We start from the raw sequence: 19,875 nt of genomic DNA, 5'->3' as shown, positions 1-19,875 counted from the left end.
ATCTAGTGCAGGACCTCAAGTACGCACTGGATCTCAAGCTGGGGATCCCCTCGGCAGCTCAACGACTTCTCTATGAAGGTAAACAACTTGAGGATCTATACTCTCTTTCTTTTTACAGCATTAAAAGAAATGCTACCATTAGTATTGCCCTTCGTTTAAGAGGGGGAGCTGCAGGACAATCATCCTCAGCCAAGGCATACTCATACAAAGAGGCTGTCCATGCACAGAAACAGGAAAAAACAGTTCCACCAGTTCAGGCTCCCAAACCTTTTCTGGTGGACAAACTGGAGGAAACCCCCTCCATCGAAATCGGGCATCCAACGCTGGATGAGCAAACCCAAAAGTATGCAGAGCATGGTATTATATGCAGGTTCAATGGGCTATGGCCGCACACAGCAGACCTCTACCAGTGGATTCACTCTAACTGGACCAACAATTGTCAGGTTCTGTTATGCTCAAAAGGCTTTTTCATTACAGTGTTTGCTTTTGATGAGGACTACCAAAAAGCCTTAAAAGAAGGGCCATGGTTCTGGGGCTCAGCAGGTCTATTCCTCACCCCCTGGTTCCCAGACTTCGATCCATCTACAACAATCATCACCAAGCTCCCAATCTGGGTCAGACTTCCTAATCTCCCGGCACATCTATGGCACTTTGCAGTGTTCCAAGGGATAGGTAACTCTCTAGGCCGCTTTCTAGACACAGACACGTCTAGAGGGGAAAAGGGCCTATACACCTTTGCCAGAATCTGTGCAGAAATAGACATGAGCAAAGGTCTCCCGGACAAGATCAATCTCAAGATTGGAGACTTCCACTGGACTCAGAACTTGGATTACGAGAACACAGCCTTCCGCTGCCACAACTGCCATCACACAGGGCACCTTCAGAGCTCTTGTCCCTCGATGCTAGCCCAAAAAAAGAAAGCCAATCCTAAGCAGAAATCCAAAAGCTGGAAGCCTCATGACCCTCCCCCATGGACGATTTTGATTTTAGCTCGGATGAAGAGGAGGAGAATGAGGAGGAAGTGGCTGCAAAGATGGCACAGGATCCGCCCTCGGCTGAGCCCGAAAATTTGTCCATCCAGCCATTCTCTCATAAAAGAATTCATGAATCTTCTACCTCCGATTCAGATAAGGAAAACTCTCAGTCAACCCAGCTCAGTTTGCAAACCATGCCAGCTCAGCATTGCCCTCCTGAATGGGTCAAGGTTGGTAAAAAGAAAGGGAAAAAGTGTCGAATAGTTGACTCTGCCCATGTTGGGTAGACTCCTATGCTTTGCTTTCGCTCCCTGGTTCTTCTAGTTACTTCCTGCTCAGCTCTACCTTCTTCTCTCTTCTTCTAGGAGCCGAGGTGGATAGCATATCCTTTCCAGCTGCCTGTGCTCTTGCTTCTCCTGGCTGTAATTTCCTGTTGTACATTACTTTCCTTTAATAGACTTAATCTTTACCGAGAAAAAAAAACATTTACTATCAATTTAGTTGTCTTCAATATAAAATTTAAGACAAAAGCAGTTTCAGACAAAAACATTTAAGACAAAACTTTATATTTAAGACGAAAATAGTGTAAGACAAAAATATTTTAAGACAAAACTTTCTATTTAAGACAAAAATATTTTAAGACAAAACTTTATATTTAAGACAAAAACAATTTGAGACAAAAATATTTTAAGACAAAACTTTATATTTAAGACAAAAAACACTTTAACACAATTATTTTAAGACAAAACTTTATATTTAAGAGAATGATCGCTTAAAACTAAACTCATTTAAGACAATTAACAATTAAGACAAAAACATATCAATTTAAGAAAATATTTTCTAACATGTGAAAAATTGACTTTGACAGTGCACCCTATACCAAGGTTATTCTTTGGCTTTCAATTCAGGTTATCTTATATAAAGAGAACAATTTATTGGGCTTTTCATTTTGTGGGAGTAGCCGACTCTTAATAACGCGACAACTTTTCCTTCCAAGATTTCCTGGACATCAATTCCACTTATGTCCCTTCGATTTTTGTTGATACGATTAGAGACAATTTGTTTGTCATTGCATTCGATCAGTGAGTCACTTTGGTGTTTACCATCGCTGAGTAGTTGATAAACTAACTAAACTATGGACTCCTTCTCCTAGTTATTTGATTAAGCCTCAAGTTTAAATTTCCCTTAGTATGCATCCCCTTAGACTTTGGATCTATCTCAAGGTAATCAGCTACAAGAAAGATTGCAATGTGATTAGCTTACAAATGGGTGGAGAGTTGAAGTCCTTCCTTCATTTTTCAGTCATCATTAAACACACAGCTCGATAAGTGTATATTTCTTATGTGTATTTCCTTACGAAGTGTGATGAATCATGTTACATTGTGAATGGTGCGATATCTTATGTCTTTGTAAATGTAAATGAATGTATGAGTTTTGGCGCTCACTATGTCTTTGTGACTAGAACGGTGTCATGTATGCACATGAATTTTAAAGTGTGCCTAGGAGATGCTATACATTATTATTTGCATGTTGAATGTGCAATTATGTGTTCATATCCATTTAGTTGATTTCCAAATTTATGTGTATACTTAGTTTAACCAATCCCTATGCCAGTTATTCTTTCAAAACTAAGAATTTAGGTATCAGAAATTAGGCCATGACTCTCCTTAAAACTACAGGAGTGTGGCGAACAACAGATGTAGTTCTGCTTTATGAACCTATCCTAGGTTTATTTTTAGTCCATATACGCTATGTTTTTAAGGTCGAGAGGAAGTGTGAGAACATGGTTTTCTTGACATGTTAGTAGCTCCAACACCTAGTCGACACTGGTAAAACCACACCCTATTGGAACCATGTTGTGTGTATAGACACGAACCATAATCCGTCAACCCTAGTGATAAAATCCGAGTTAAGGGCAGGGTCTATACACTTGGCCAAATGTTGTTTTATTTTGGGTGAGAATCATAAAGCCGAAGAGAGTGGTCCAACAAGAACTAGGAGTATTGGGAACATTTTTAGCTTCACATTGCTGAGATATTTGTACCCTACAAGACCATAATAGTGTAAAAATTAATATAAAATTGCTACTACTGATGTATTTGAACTGAAAACAAGAGACTACAAATTTCCTCTACTATTCTGCTAAATGGAAATCACAATTTAGAAACACATGCGATGACATGCAACCATTAAAAAAAAACACACACACACACACAATAACACGATTATTTATAGGGAAAACCAACATGTAAAATCCCTTCCACTGTGTTTCATTAATCATATGGGAATGAGAAACTATTACAATGTCTTGCTTCAATCCTGAAGCACACCCTTCACTCTAAACGCGTTCTCCTATTGATTGTCCTCATCTGGCAAACACTTAGTCAATTCAAAGCCCCATCTTTCTCCTATTTCCTTGCACGATTCCCAAGGAAATTAACTCGTAAATAATAGGGGAATTCACTTTTTGCTTGTGAAAATACCAAGTAATTGATCGTATTCCTCAATGCCCAGCATGTACACTCAACTAGTATACAATTAGTAATTACAATGTGCCTTTCCTCCACTTTAGTCTCGCAATTCAAATTGCATGCATGTCTGGGTTATTTTTAGCTGATTGACTAGTTTAACTTAGAGATCATTGAGTTAAAAACAATTCTACTACTCAACTAACTGAACTAGTTGCATCAACTCAGTTAACTGATTCAAACTAAAAATAACTTAATCAGATTGTTAAGTTTTAGCAACAGTACATGCACAACTCTACTTCTAGCCTATAACTAGAATTTACTGAGTAAACAAGGCCATGTCACACAAGCTAACTTCCATCCAAGTCATCTTGTTGATTTCGAAAATCAAATTACTAAATTTGACTAAGGAACAAGTCAAATTTATCCTTTCTTGCTACATTTTCTAACACTCTGTCTTAGCAAGAAAGGGATTTTGAGCTACCCATATCTTGCACCTGTGGAATTTGAATTTCCCTCTTGGCAATGCCTTTTTCAATATATCTGCATCTCGCTTCTCATTTGGAATGTACTTTAACATCATAATTGTCCTCTACACATAATTCCGCAAGTGATGGTACATGATATCAATGTACTTGGACCTGTCATGAAATACTGGATTCTCAAAGAGTTTGATACAACTCTGATTATCACAATAGATCATTGTCAAATCCACCTGTTGACTGAAAAGACCCACAAGTATTTTCCTCATCCGATGGCCTCACATGCTTATTGACTTGTAGCCATGTATTCAACCTCTGTTGAGTTGAGTTCCACATGCCTATGTTTCCTACTATATGGGGAAATAGCTACAGACCCAACACTGAAGATAACACCCGAAGTACTTTTCTTATCTGATGGGCTCCGTGCCCAATTTGTATCAATGAAGCCTTGGAGCTTCACTGCCTTTTTCCTCCTCTACCATACTCCATTCTTAGTTGTGCCTCTGAGGTACCTCAACACATGATTTGTCGCCTTCCAATAAAGCTTGGTGGGCTTAACCATAGCTTGACTCAACTAATTAGCTGCATAATATATGGCAGGCCTTGTAGTCACCAAATACATCAAGGATCCCACAAGCTATTTGTAGATGGTATAATCTATTGCCTCTCCTAAAGAAGTGCTCTCCTTCCTCCAATTTGTAGCTAGAGGTGTGTCCATAGGCTTGCAGTTCTCCATGTAAAATCTCTAGAGTATTCATAGGCGTACTTTCCCTCACTCACAAACATCTCACCATCACCCTACCATACTTCAAGCCCAAGGAAGTAGTGTATCAATTCCATGTCCTTCATCTCCAACTCACTACTCATATCCTCTAAGTATCAAGTCATCAACATACAATACCAAGATAAGCAACTTGACATGTACCACAATGTGATAGAGGTTGGCATCTACTTCATTTTTGGTGCATCCAAATCAACTGATATATGTATAAATTTTAGTGTACCATGCTCAGGGTGCTTGTTTTACACCATACAGGGCTCTTTTGATTCTACACACATCTCCCATCATATGTCTCAAATCCCTCTATTTGCTTTATGTAAATTTCTTCCTCAACAACACCATCGAGAAAGGTGGTACTCACATCCATCTGGTGGATCTTACACTCCATATGTGTATCTAATCCTAGAATGGTTTTGATCGAGGAATATCTTTCCACTGGTGCAAATTTTTCTTCATAGTCCACTCCCTCTACCTTAGAGAAGCCTTTGGAAAAAAATCTAGCCTTGTACTTCTCAATGCTCCCATCAGTTGCATGCTTCATTTTCTAGATCCATCTCGAACCAACTACTAATGTGTTCATTGGCCTTGTCACCACCTCCCATACATTTTTGTTCATGATGGAGTCATACTCCTCCACCATGGCATCAACCGACTCTGGTTGAGAAATTGATTCCTCAAATGAGGATGGCTCTGATTCAATGAGCTCTGTAATGAGAGCCATATACCCAGTGTACCTATCTGGTGACCTACTCTTCCTGTTCTAATAGGAACTAGATCCCACATTCTCTCATGCATCTTGTACCAATCGGTCACCTTCTCTATATCTCTTCCTCGCCTCTACAAAAGATTCAAGTTGAGTGGGTGCCTCCACTCGGCCTCTTGTCTAGTCCTCCACACGTGGCTACTCCAAAATCTCCTAAAGCTCTACATGAGGCTACTCCTTAGGAACTATAAGCTCCTCCTATGATGGGATACTCACCTATCACTCTAGAGAGCATCTCATGGACTTCTCCTCATCAAATTTGACATCTATCCTCATTACTATCACCATGGGTGACGAAAAATAGACCCTTTAGTTATGTGGTGTATTTATGTATCCTACAAAGACTACCATCTCAATTGCAGGTTCAATTTTATTCTTGATATCCTTGGAGACATGACAATACACAGTAGCTCCAAAAATTCTAAAATGAGATACAGTTCGCTTCATCCCATAGAAGGCTTTCGGTGTGATCATGCCAAGTATTCTGTGAGGACTCTGGTTCTACAAATAGATTGTGTTGTTGCATGCTTATGGCGATAGCTGTAGCATTCCCTGATCATGAAACATTTTTCTTGCTACTCCCACTATTCTTTTGTTCTTCCTTTCAACTACCACATTCTTTTGTAGGTTATGGGGTGTTATCAATTCTCTTCTAATACCATTTTTGGCACAAAATTACTTAAATGTGCTAGATACATATTTTCCTTCATTATGATTTCTCGGGGCTTTCAATTTCTGACTAGTATCCTTTTAAACCAATGATTTGAATTCAAAAAAAAAATCAGAAAACTTCATCCTTCTTCCACATGAAGAGGATCCAATATTTTCTTGAAAAGTCATAAAAAAAAATAACATAATGTTTGTGTTTTGTTGTAGAGGTTGTAGAAAATGGTCCACATAAATTAGAGTGGACTCTCTCCAAGATTACTCCAACTATGTTATCTTGGTGCTGGAAGGTGGATTTGACATAGTTCCTCAACATGCATCCCTTGCAGACATCATGTTGTTCAACGGTGCATTTCGGGACACCGTTGGTAATTTGTTGCATGATTTTTAAGGCCCCATGGTGTAAGTCTCCCATGTGTCTGTGCCAGAGTTAACGAACATCCCAACTCTGCACTTCTTCTACCTTTCTACTTAGTGCAATGCAAGCTTCCACCTCAAGTTTGTATATGTTATTCACACAAACTCTAATTTGTTTCAGTTGCCCGGTACCTACATGTCTTAGAAAGGATTTCCTCTTACTGAAAACAACATCATAGCCTTCATCCTCCAAAAACAACTATAGTTATCAAGTTATTCTTCATCGAAGTACATACATGAAATATTTCAAATGAAGATGGGAGCCTGACTCCCTATTAAATGTTACAATTCTGATTCCTTTGGTATTGCACCACCCATCATTGCCCAACTTTTATGTGCATCTCGTATCCTTATCCTCTAGGTTACTAAAGAATTCTTTACATCATGTCATATGGAACCAGGCACCTGAATATATATACCAAACAATCCCCATTATAGTGTTTTCCATACATGCAATCAAGGTGAAGTCTAATTCGAATTTTGAGGCAAGTTCTTCACCTCCTTCTCCTCTTGAAGGCTTCTTGTTATACTTCTTGTGCAAACACATTTTTGCATAGTTCCCTAATTCATGGAAACGGAAACATTTTATCTTGCTCAGGGCCTTCTTCTTGCCATTGTTCTGGCTAGTCTATGGTTTTCTTTGTGCCTTCATTACCTTTCCCTGATTTCCATTTCCAACCAAGGAAAAATTCTCTTCCTCCTCATATTGGATGTTACTCCATCTCTAGTGTTCCGTTGAGTTTTCCCTACACTAAATCAAATCGAGGCCTCTCCCAATTTGGTAATTTGTCCCTTCCATTTAAAAAGTCCCAATAGTTGTGCCAGGATTTTAGAATGCCTAGAAGGGCAAAGATCATTAGTTCTAGAAAGGGAATATTTTCTCCAACTCCTCCAAGCTCATCTCGACACTCAGTGAACCCAGAGAGTAATTTGGGATAGTTCCTCCTTTCTGCAATCATATATTTTTGAGCTAGCCCATCGATGCCAATCCTATTGGTATGTTAAGATTCAAGGTAACTTTTCCTTCCCCTAATATTATTTTTGAACTAGACGAGGTGGAGGATTTTGACGATGGCACATTATGTTCTTCTAAGCAATGTGACTAGGCCTTTTACTTAGATGTTATAGGTAAAACAATTTGTTCATATGTTGTTAGATACAATCCAAGAGGAAGGTCTGTAAATTATAAATAATTGTGGTTGGATCAATATATTATTTTGCATCCATATTTTAGAGTGGAATTTTTGGATTAATAAACTTTATGTGTCATTTTTACTACTTCTGCCACCTTGAAATTTTTTTCGAGAAAAGCTTTAGGATCCATCTTGAGGCCTTAAATGACCACATTTTTTAGTCTTAGCCTTATTATGGACCTCAGTTCCATAATTCACATACATGTTTATAGCGAAAAATTTCCCAACAATAGTTTGTGACTCTCTATTGTATGAGGTCCCAACTGGACCTCACAAAATTTGATATGAAAGGACCATTCAAATTTTTGCTCAGCTCTCATCCTTAGTTGTGTGTAAGTACAATGATATGTGTGTGATCATTACAATGATGGGTGCACCTATGGGGCTAGTAGCTATATTGAATGCAAGAATGCAATAATTCTAACCTATTTAAAGGGGGGAATTTATGAGAAAATTTCAGGTGCTGAGTAGAAAATTACATATATCCACTTTTAAGGATTGTTTATTATAAACCTAGAAGGCATTGCACACTTAGCTTATCAAAACAAGACATAGAATAGTCACTGACCAAACCAATAAGTACCCAATATAGAAGGAAACCAAATTGAAACGAAGTACAAGGGATGATACTTCCCAAGGATCAAATATCCAATTCTTCTTCTCCAACAAGTCCTTATTAAGTACCTTTTGAGTATGAAATCCATTGCAGGAAATTGTCATATTAGTTAGCTAGTAATGGAGGAGAATGTTAAGAGCATGTAGCCTATGCATTGGTTCTCATAGTTTAATCTTTACCTCTTAAAATGTGACAATTTCCTACTCAAGTATAAAGGATACTCATATGTCTTTTGTTTCTTATTCTGTTGTTATGACTATTTTACCTATTCTCTCATTTGGACATTTTTAGTAACAATTTTATGAACTAGTTGTTGCATTGTGTCCAATTGGTCCTCGGTTTTTCTTAGGCAAGGTAGTTGTGGGGGATATGTTGAAGGAAAAATTCACAGGGGAGGGTTACTTTGTATCATGTCATTTAAGGGTTACTTTGTGTCATGTCTTGTATTCTAACAAAGGGCATTCTTTGTAAACATCGTTGGCTTTGTGGCAACGTCGACATCAAAATGATTTCCCTTCATAGTCCAATATTTGGTTGTGCACATATCCTAGGTAGTGGAGTATCAAATTGTCCACCAATCATCCCTAGTGTTGAGATAGACAAGGTCCCTCGAGTAAGACATTTCCCCTATCTCCAAGTATGATCTGTCAAAGTCAAGATAAGTACTGAAGTCATCCCCTATACATCGAAAGACATCTTCCATCTAATGTTGAAGGGGGAGGATGGGGAGCCTTAATCATATTGGCCCTGCACCTAGTTGTTCTCACTTAACGTCAAAGAGCAGATTCCACCTTTCCAAATACATAGGGGGCATTTCTATGTTCCAGTAATGCGAGAGAACCCAATTCAAATGTTTCTCATTACTAAATTTGAAAGGAAACCATCATTTGGACATGGTGCATACAGATGGAAGCGCATCTAGAATGTGTTCCAAATTGTCCTACACCCACATCCTTAGCCGCATTACAAAGTAGTGCCTACCTCTAATTCTTCCGACCAAAACCCTTTTAACTATAGACATAACTTCATCTAATATGATACCTTCCCTTAGTACTAATGCTCGATTCCTATATTTTACCTTCGGGCATTTTATCTTCCTTACCTTCTTCTTTTAGCTTGTCGTCGAAGAATCTTCAAAGGGGTTGGTTGTGTCTTGAGGGTGTACCCTCGACAGATCCTTAGTTCAAGGAACACCCATGTTTGGTGATCTTCTTTCATGCCCTACACCATGACCAAAACAATAGGGCAACCCTAATGAGCCAACAATGAAATTGGGAGAGATTTGAGCCTTTCCTTGCTAAACTATCAACAGGCCTTTCGCATGACCATCCATGTTCCCCACGAGAGCCCTGAAAATGCCCCAAAAATCTATAGTTCTTGGGAGAATACCACTATGTTTTCCTGAAGGCTATAAACATTAGAGTGATGCTGATATGGCTGAAAGTTTGTAATGGGGTGCTAGGGTTTAATCAGGCCTCGACGAAATTTAGGGCCTCAATCGAGAAACCTGGTGAAAGAGATAGTTGTTCGGTCAAATCTGTTGATATTGCTATCAGGATCTTAGATAGCCCCTCCTACCTAACCTAGTCAAATTAAAACAAATTAAACGTTGAAGTTCCACGTTAATTCTTCCAGCTAAGTTCCTACCACAATCTTAAGGTACCTTGGTAAAATAAGTCCGCTGGTGATTAATTGTGAAATTTTGGTGTAATAATACTTGCACATACCATAGAGTACATAACTCCATGAGTTTGGTTTTTGTATTAGTCGGTATCGAATATTATTAATATTTCTTTAATATTTAGATTGTGATTGTTCATATGTGGCAACTGGATATATATAATTAAATATGTTACTGTGTATCAGTTCTTTGTTTCTTGGAACCCTATACTTCCCTGCAATGGTCATCTCTTCTCCTGTTGCTGCAACAATATCTTCCTATGATACATTTTCGATATGGAAAAATTACCTACTCCACTTATCAGTTCTTTTTTTCTTGAAACACTCTGCTTCCCTGCCATTGTCATCTCTCCTCCTATTGTTGCAACAATCTCTTCCTCTAATGTCAACTACAGAGGACTTATAACTACAGGATGGTAGAGGAACTGTTGAACATAATAAGTTAAAATCCATTTTTCGTCCTCTACATCACTATTCAAATTATGTTATCCAAAAGGATCAAACAAAATAGCCCGAGGGGAGAGGGAGGGTTAAACATAAAACCCAGTTGGTTTGCCTCTGTGGGCTTTGAAGAGAGATTCTAATAAGAAATAAATGTGGTATGCCTCAATGTGACTTGATTTAGGATTCTTCATTCCACTCCAAGTGGGATAATGTTAAATGTGAAGCTGCAATGAAGATAGCAGCATCGACTACCACTGACAACACTGTCTAGCGCTAACTCTCCTGACCACCACCGCCCATGTTTTATTCATCCAACAACTCCACCACCCACCATATTCTTCAAAACTGCCTTGTGCACATGCAGAAAACATGTTCTTAGAGCCTTGGATCATGTATAAATATATACTCTTTCCTCAACCTGAGCAATGCAAGCAAGGCAATGGCTTCCATGAAATGGAAAAGCTTATGTTTTATGTTCCCCATTCTTGTTTTATTTATGTCTTGTGTTCTATTATGATTTTTGTTCTGCTATGATTTGATCCACTGTGTTATAACTTGTCTGTGGTTTTGATCAGTATTTATTTCCCTCTAAACCCCATCATTAATATATATAAAGTTGATATTTCCAAAAACAAATTTTTGTTATTTTCTACCAAATATAATACATAAAATGCTTGTCACCCTTCTATTTTAAAGCTGAGATTCGGCCTTTGATTTTTTAAAGTTTAGTGGTTCATGTTATACATAAACATGATATGGAGCACGAGCATTCGAAATAGAGCGGCAATCAGCAAGAGCCTGCACGGCCTGAACCTGCATCTTTAGTGCTATGATGTTATGTGTAGCCTCGATTAGCAAAATGGGTGTCTCCAGTCCCCCTGCCTCCCAGGACGAGTGACCTCAAGGTTTGCATATGAGAAGCCTAAATGCCTGTTGCTTCTGCCTTGGAATTAAAATGTGTCCTGGACGCCTTTCTAAGTAGCCACCTGCATAACTTCTTTGAAATAGTGGCCATTTTCCACAACATGCTTCTGTCATTGGCAGATCCCCTTATCTGGTGGGATCTAACAGTAACGAGTGATTCCTAATAGATTTTCTTAGAGCATGAATTTTTTTGGCTAGGATAGCCAGGCTCCATGTTCTTCATCTTTTCACCGTCATGGTCAGGGATAGACCTGCAACCAATTTTAGGGCTTCACTTCGGACGGAGACCTGATTGGGCATTCGATTTTCTAAGAGGACTCTCATCCAAGCTAACATGTGTCTGCCTCCTGAAAGATGTTCCATTTCAACAAATTGTAAAAGTTGAGGGAACAAGAGAAGATTTTGAACAACTCTGACATTCCTACGTAGAGGACAGCAGGTAGGGAGATACGTAGGGATGTGATGATGTCTAGCTTCAGGGATTTAAATAGAAATGGCTTGTAGCTTCATATGCATGTACCACTCAGGTGAGTCTAGGTCATTAATCATGCCATATTCATAAAATGTGTGCACAACTCTCAGTTTTTTTGTGTAATCCATTGAGAAGTCTACATCAAAGTCATGGATACTAGTTTATTTGAGAGCGAGTTGCATATGACTTAAATTATTCTCTTACATCAATCATAGTGCACAGAGGTTATATTATACTTTTATGTATATACATATCTATTTATTGAGAGTGGCTAGATTAATTGATCTTGTAATCTAAAAACATAGACAACGTTTCCAATTAGCGAAATATGTTTTTTTTGGGATAATATTTTTTTTGTTTAAAATTTGTTGTTAAATGTATAAATTGATTCAATGTTAAAGAAGAGTATTTTCGCTAAAAAGTACATATGAGAAAATTTTGCTGATACGTGTTTCATCATCAAGATCAAATAAAGATGCAGATCATGTCACAAACTGAAATAGAGGTCGATGTAGAGACCAAAACATCATATAATATTTAACTTGTTTATGAAAATTAATATTTGAATAAAAATTATTAAGATAAAATAATATTTCTATAATGACTAAACTAAGAATAAGAATAATAATATTATAGTTTATCTATAAAGGATCCAATGTAAGTTGGGAAATATCCTTAAGTTACTACATGAAACCTATTAGGTGTCAAATTCAAGCGTGTAACTTAACCTAATGTAAATTATACAGGGAGACTTACATTTGTGGAATTTCCTATGTAGTGTTTTGTATGCAAAAATATGTTTTTATATGGATGAATTGGTTCTCCCAAACTGTAGAACCCTTCAAATAAATATAGAAATTCTAAAGGAAAGGTGATAGGGAGAAAGCATGAAGTTAAAATTTTAGGAATAAATATTATTTCAAAATTTCAAAGTGAATTGGATCGAATACATCTTACTAAATTGATGGAAAAAAATATTCCTAAGATGGTGTGTTAGTTTGTCTGTGGGTTTGTTGACGTATTTTCAGCTTTTTTTTTTTAAAGGAAAAATGTCATCATCAAAGTACAATAAAAATTAATATAATGTATTTATTATTTTTATATAAAATGTTTCTTATAATCTAAATCAATTATAAGGGGCGTATTTTGATTAATATTATTATGATATATATGAAAATTAATATTATTATGATATATATGAAAAATAATTATGGTTAAATTTAATGGCTATGTTAACCTGGTTATGAATGGGTTAGATAACAATAAATATAATAAATATGAATGGAAAATAATATCATTTAATTAAGGTCGTTAATTTATAATCATTATTATTGCGTTATATTCATATCAGATAAAATAATGATATTTCTACTTATACTTATAAATATATATTTTTTAATATAGAAACTAATTCATATGATTCTAAGTGGGGTATATAATGGTTAAATGTACATGTCATGTGGTAAATATATATGTAAAGGTGTTTAGTTTCAAACAGGGCTCAAAGTATTCTATATAATGGTTAAATGTACATGTCATGTGTTAAATCTATATGTAAAGGTGCTTAGTTTCAACCAGGGCTCAAAGCGCACAATGATTAAAGGAGAATATACAAAGGTCATCCAGTTATTACCGTGAGCAATGCGTCATTTGGATAATTAATGTAGGTCAGAGAATGTGTGATTGGGATAATGTATTAGGTTGCTTTGAGGAGGTTCTTCTTAAGAATTTATTATGTTATTCATGCCTGTTTTATATTTTAGATTCATGTTCCATATACAAGTTTTGTGTACATTGTGTGGATTCATTCTTCTTATAATATTTTGAGTATAATAATATGTAGAATAAAATGATAACAATAATAAGAATTTATTTTTAAGGTCATGGATAATGTAGAAACCAAATTGGGGTATGAGATTCATTTGTTTGTGGGATAAAGGATCAACCTCGGCAAACAGATTTCACTTCTCTAACCTATGGAGGTGTTTAAAATCTACCTCTCTTTGAATGGATTAATAACCTCTTTATAAGAAACTAGAATTTTCAAATAAAACATCACTAATAAAATATATTTTTCTTCAATAATGTGTTGTAATAATTATTGATCAGCTAGATATTAGGATGCACATTAAGACCAAGGAGAACTCTAAATAAGTTTATTCCTTGCACCTTTTCAATGAAAAGAGTTATGTGGATAATGTGGATAGTATATATATTTAAAGAAATTTATAATAATTTTTTTTTTTTTCTCATTGCACTTGATCTCATACACTTGTTAACATGTAACAATGCATTTTCATATTATATTTAATTATGCAATATAATCATGCTCCCAAGTTCATTTGCAACAAGCTAGACATGCATATTTCACGAAATATCTCCTGACATGGGAGAGAAATACATATAAAGAAACTTATAAATCAAAATCATTAAACAAACTATTGAGGAAAATAATGAAATATTCAAAATAAATCCTAGCAATTAAATGATGAAGCCTAGCAATTAAATGATCAAAGGCATAGAGATTTTCTTAACATTGATTTCATCAACATAGATTAAATGTATATTATAGCTCAATATCAATGCTTTTCTGAGATATATAATGTAATACAATTTAATGAATTAAGTAGAATGAAAAGTTAATGTTATTTTAACATAGGAAAATGTTTTGAATCAATCATATAGGTTTAAGCCACAAAAAGGTCCGATTACACTTTTTTCTATTGAAAATATGAATAATATAGTTGTATCAAGGCCAATAATTTGTTCATTATTGTTGTTAGTTAATGATCAACATGTTGTATTAGTTCATTATATTTTTAAATAGAATGAAATTAGTATATAGATGAATTATTCAATTAATGTTGCTTCGTATAGCGTATCTAATCCTTGACATCTTTAAGTAGGCATAAATGTATTTGAGATTCAATTTAACATGAAACAAAATTAATATATAGAAATTACAGAGAATAGTCCACCAACTACCATCAATGTCAAACCTCAAAGCATATTCTAAGAGTATAGGATAATCTACAAATCACTAAAGGACAAGTTGTTTCACATGAATGTGTTACATATAAATAAAAGGAAACATGTATAGAGTAAGGAAACATGAGTAAAAAGAGACATATATATAATATGGAGAATAATGCATTGTTTATTGTTTATACAAAACTTAAAATATTTTTTCTAAAGATAAAGGATGACCTAGAAGTTGACAGGAGGTGCATTCAACAAATTAACAAAAAAATAATAATAATTTATCATAAAAATAACTAGTGAATATTCCACACATGATACATGTACCACGAAATAAATGAAGTCATCAGAATCATGTAAAACCATACATTGTCTACAAGAGTATAAAGAAGATGATAACACTATCTATTCATAACTTAAAATTACAAATAAAGTAACTTGATAAAAGTGAAACTGCAAAGGTATTATTTTAGAAATTCTGAATGAATCTTAATATTACACCTACTTTACTCTTAGGTAAACCAACCTACCCTGCAAACTCCTTTTTTCATACCAATATAGACATATTTTCAATTAAAACAAACTTAAAAAAATGTAATATTCTTCACCCATGTGGATTTTCACTCAATTCCTAAGTACTATGAATACCTATAATGGCTTTCAGGAATATAATCACTGAATTCCACTTCATAAGTCTCCTTTTATCTTGCTTTGGAACCTGTCCAATATTGGAGATCATCCTCTTTGTTGGTTCTCTTGTGAGAAATTGGCTTCAGGATGGCCATATATTCTCCTTTTTCTTATGTGTTTGACTAATATTTATGCATGGGTGTGAGAGACGCGTATCAAATCTATAATTAAGATGCATGTACAATTATTTATAGTTTTTTTAATTCTTCAAATGAAGTGAGAAACCTAATATTCAAATATCTTATCTATAAAATTTTATAAATTTAAATTTATTTTTATTTGGTATTGAAATAGATTTTATATTTTTATATATATTAATAAATTTTCATATTTATATTATAAATTGAATGAATTATACAGCTCTCTAATAAGGACACAGAAATCACCTAAAAACATTGTAAGATTTTTTTTGACATCTTCTATTTTATTATATATGTAAGGTTATTACCTTTAATAGTGCATTCTACAACAACTATAAGATATTTTTTGGTTATTAATATGATTTTCTTAAATACCACATGTCAACTTGATGTTGAGCATGGAAGAAATTACACATCTCTTTTGTACAAAGAAAAAACATCAATAAAACAAACCAAACATGTATATATATATATATATATATATATATATATATATATATATGTATGTATATACATATATATATGTATGTATATATATATATATATATATATGTAGAGATATATATATATATATATATGTATATACATATATATATATATATCTCTACATATATATATATATATATATATATATACATACATATATATATATATATATACATATATATATATATATATATACAGATATATATATATATATATATACATATATATATATATATACATACATACATACATACATATATATATATATATATATACATATATATATATATATATATATATACATACATACATACATACATACATACATACATACATACATATATATATATAATTTTATATTGGACATTATATTTTAATTTAGTAAATATTTTATTGTTATTTTAAAAAAGACATATTATAATTCTAGGTGGAGCATGAAGGAATTACGCATCTCCCTCATATACCTTGTAAAATGTGCCTCCTAGCATAATAATGATGATTTTTAATACCATTTCATAAGGTATAAAAAACATGTATATTGATTCAAACAATATATCATTCATTCAATATAAGTAACAATAACTAAAATGAATTAAAACCATGAAGAAATGAAGGATTGACATTTCAAAGCAAATCTATCCATGAACTCAAAGTGGCAACTATCAAATAATATTATAAATATAGATTATTAATCTATCAGTTGAAAATTGACTACAAATAAAAATGACAATAAATTCTAGAGATGTCTTCCCAATAATTTCACCTAAAGAAATTAGGCTTCAAACTTTTGGGCAATAAAATCTTGTCCTGATCATAGTCAACAAAACTGATTAATTATCATTATATCATTAATAATAGAAATAGTATTTCAAAAATAGAAATAAAGAGAAAAATTACACACAACACAAATCACTCTCATATTTTTATTGATCACAAAGGTTAGTAGCATATATATAAGATACAAATTACTTATTTTGACAAATCTAGATCCTAAGAAAGTGAATCTATGGTTGGGACAAGACACGGCAACAACTCATACATATGGGAAACAACCACATCTAGAATAACACCTCAGAATACTCATTGAAAACTTGTAATACACATGGAACACATGACATGGAAGAATTACTTCCAACACCCTCTCTTAATGCATACATGGAAAACATTGAAAACAGATATTACAACAACAAGGATAATATATGTCTGACTAGTCTTCGTTAGCACTCACATCCACTGTGGAATCTCATAGAAAATGCTCTTTAACCACCACATCTTTGAGTTATCAATTGACCTCCACTGAGAACATAACCTCCTCTGACCATCATTGACGAACATTTCAATATCAACAATGTTGGCACCTCGGTTCATTGGGGCTTCCACAATAAGAGCCTTCAAGTAATGAACCAACCTAACAACCAACCACCATCTATAGGCTATTTCACTTTCGTCTATTCATCTGTTGCTATGATGGAGGTATGGATACTGAATGTGGTTAAAAATTGATCAAACAACTTGACCTTACTAACACAGAAGAATTGATGTTTCAGACACCTAGGCTTCCAGTTCAAGAACCACTAACCATTTTTATAACCAAAATTGAAACATTTCACAAATACAAACTAAATAATCATCAAAGTATTAGTTATCATCCAGGCATAGACAAGTCACCACGTCCCTCCATAGCACAAGTCAAAAGTTGTTCATATGGTTTAATCTTTATCTTGGAGATTTCTCATCTTCATAAAGAAACATTTGTTAGAGTGGTCCACTCCAAAAGGCTTACACTCACATATTGAGATTACCAGATTCAAAATGTTTAAAATGAAAACTCCAAAATTTGAGATCGGAACAAGATTGTAGCATAAACATCTAACATAGAGATCTCTTCCCCACAAAAGGAAAAAATTGAGATATGCCTCTAATTTTAACACTTTTGACACATATCATTGGCCACTTGAAACTCATCCGGCACAGATCTCAAATCTAGATTCATGCAGCAGAATGTACAATTCGTGGGCATGATTTTTCATAATTATAATGTAGTGCACACAACTTTGAAAAAACCATCCAAACATGAATTTAACTCCTTTGCAGGTTCCAGTTAGATAAGAAAAAATAAAACTTTACATATATCAATATAACAGAAGGATTCGACGATGCCTAAAAAAGTTGCAAACAAACAAATAGATCTACACACATAGGATCACAAAAATATTTCACACTCAAAATAAACTCTCACACATCTATACTAATATGTACAGAAATAATAACACTCACAATCCCTCAGATATTCTTGGCCCTCCCTTGAGAGAGTGAAGTTAGTACCAGCTCTAATACCATATTAGACAAATAGAAAGAGAAAGAAAAATTACACATAACACAAATCACTCTCATATTTTTATTGATCACAAAGGTTACATATATATAGGATACAAATTACTAGCTTTGACATATCTAGATCCTAAGAAAGTGTATCTATGACTGGGACATGACACAACAACAACTCATACACATGGGAAGCAACCAGATCTAGAATAACACCTTAGAATACTCATTGACAACTTGTAATACACATGGAACATGTGACATGGAAGCATTACTTCCAACAAATAGACCAACTATTATAGTGTTCAACATCATTGCGTTATTATCTAACAACCCTTCAACATTCAAGTAATTTCAAATCAATATTTTCATGTGATGGAGAGCTATAAGAACCAAAATTAACAATGCATGGTCCCATGGGTCAAATTTCATTACAATGAGGGTTTTAATTTTATTTTCTCACAAAAACGCATCATTAACAACTCTAAATATCTACTCTAACAATCAATACTATATAAATTAATTTCTATCAGTTGAACACAACTTCCCATATTCTATCATTGTATTCAACACTTGATTAATGGGAAGAGAAGTTGTTGATAAATAGCATGGCTTGCGGTGGATGCAATTCTATCAAACACAATAAAATATTGTGAAAGCAACCAACCATTAAAGATTGTGAAAGAAACCAACCATGAAGAAGGGAACCGAGAATGAAGAATGGAAACAAAACAAAGATGAGAATGAGAAAATACAGAAGTAATGTTTATGTTCCACCCTTTAAATGTTCACAGCGTCATCTTACAACTAGAAGACACAACAAAGGTCGATGCCTTGCTTAGTTAGCTCATTATTTACCAAATCTTTCATAATAGTAGACGTGTTATAGTTCTTTGTGAGTAACTTATTGATGAGGGAAAAATTACTACGTTTTAGAGCCTAAATTGCTATGAATTTTTTATAGCCATCCATCTTAAATAAGGAAATGTGAATTTTTTTATAGTCATCCATCTTAAATAAGGAAATATGAAATTTTTATAGTTGTCCATGTTAAATAAGGAGATTTTATTTATTGAACACATTCTATATGCCATAAAAGTTGTGCAGAAACTTTTTTTTGGCATTCAAAATACAACCAGAGTGGAAGATATCATGGAGGATAAATATTGATTTCTTATGAATCATTTCTTCGTAAAATTAGTTTTTCCTATGAATTTTTCACCCTTACCATAAAGTCTTTCAAACAAGTGTTCACCTCCTAATATCTTTGAAAAGAAATCTATTTTAGTTAATGAATTATTTTGTTGAGCTCCAAATGCACCAATAAGTAAAATATAGAAGAAATTATTATCTTTATATGAAATTTGTCTACAAG

The sequence above is a fragment of the Pinus tabuliformis genome, chromosome J, assembly GCF_031772625.1.
Source record: "Pinus tabuliformis cultivar Carrire ecotype Pingquan chromosome J, CPIR1, whole genome shotgun sequence".
Lineage (NCBI taxonomy): Eukaryota > Viridiplantae > Streptophyta > Pinopsida > Pinales > Pinaceae > Pinus > Pinus tabuliformis.
Note: the sequence above shows the minus strand (reverse complement) of the source record.